The sequence below is a fragment of the Frankliniella occidentalis genome, unplaced genomic scaffold (assembly GCF_000697945.3).
Source record: "Frankliniella occidentalis isolate FOCC.00 unplaced genomic scaffold, Focc_3.1 Scaffold1, whole genome shotgun sequence".
In the NCBI taxonomy this organism is placed as follows: Eukaryota; Metazoa; Arthropoda; class Insecta; order Thysanoptera; family Thripidae; genus Frankliniella; species Frankliniella occidentalis.
The window spans coordinates 4,550,564-4,552,172 of record NW_026267131.1 but is presented as its reverse complement, the minus strand read 5'-3'; positions in this window follow the sequence as shown (position 1 = coordinate 4,552,172).

The window sequence follows — 1,609 nt, the reverse complement described above, 5'->3', positions numbered from 1 at the left end:
GGGGGGGGGGAGCTCGACAACAACTACTCATCTTCAATGGATGACCAGGAAAAAGAGGAAGAGAGAGAAGAAAAGAAATCGTACGGATTTTCCCCCTTAACGTTCCCAGCAGCGCTGGAAGCCTCAATCTCTCCCTCTCTCTCTCTGTGGAAACTGTGGATTCCATCATCCTCAACAAGCTCGGATCCTCCATATCCTCTCCCTGTGTCTTTTCTTCTCTCTTGCAGCGAGTCCATGGAGAGCTCACCGAGCCTCTTTTCACCAAGTTACGGTACTATCCCATGTAAAAGAACAAACGCGGTGACAAACGTGTGGTGCACGATTGATTATATATATATATTTTTAATTTGTTGTTTAAATGTTGATAGTTTGGCTGCTACGAGAGTGTGTGTGTGTGCGTGTGCGTGTAAATAAAAGGAGAGTGGGGGCGCAGGGGCCCCGTCTGCTATTGTGCGTAAGGCCAGCCTGGAGTGTGGAGGGGGGTGGGAGGAAGGGGGGTCGTGACAATGGCTCCACCCATTTAATTACCATACAAAAACGATGCAGCCCGCCTTAATCGCGGATTCAAGTAAGGAATTCATAAAGCGAGAGCGAGAGAGAGAGAGAGAAAGTGAGTAGAGAGAGCGGGGGAGCATGCGAAGAAAACTTTGTAGGCTTATCGGGCAAGGCTGAAAAGGGGAAAGCGGGGAGCCCCCTTTGCGCACTGATGAGAGAGAGAGAGAGAGAGAGAGAGAGAGAGAGAGAGAGAGAGAGAGAGAGAGAGAGAGAGCCTCTTGGGAGCGCGCCCTGCGGGTTGCCTAGTCTCAGACGGGTCCCAAGGCTGGAGCCTAGCCGCGGGAGACGACTTCTTCTCTCATTCGGAGTGTGAAATTCGCCCCAGGGAGACCAAGTGTGCGCAGATGAAATATATGGCTGTTTTTAAAGCACATGCATCACCGGCTCGTCGCCCATAACTCGTGTTTCGCCCGCTGCTCCGCTCTGCCGGCCCCGAGACAAACTGACACGAACTTGTTTCAATTATTTCGATTCCTTTTGTTCTCTCACCCGAAAAAATTGAATCCCTCCCGCCGATTGATACTTTGGCCCCTTCCCGTCCCCCCCGTACACTTGAGCGCCGCGACAGTTGGCAGACCTGTCATCGCACTCGTTCAAATGGGTACCGTGGCGTTTTCGACGTGAACCAACAACAACCAAATTTCCGATGATTTACCTACTCTATCTCCGACGTCTCACTCGCCAGTGCCGCCAGCCCGAGAGGCATTCCGATGTGCATCGCGTCCCCGCCGTGACTGCGTCTATGAATCAAGGGCACTCTTGAGCCGAGTTTCTCTTGCACACCCCTCTTGTGTGGCAGACCTGCGCGCGACCAAAGAGTTATGACGAGGTTGGGCATGGCAGGGGGTTGGCAGCGCTGGTCCTCCGCCCCCCGCCTGTTTTACCGACACACACCCCTGCTCACCTCCTAACCCTGCATCCATATCCGGCTCTCACTCCTCCCCCTCCCCCTTCCCCAAAATCCACCCTCAGTTCTCTAATCCTTTTCGGCTCCCGCGCTCTTCCTCTTTGTGCCTCTCGCTGTCTTCTGTCTTCCACTCTCTTTAACCCCCCC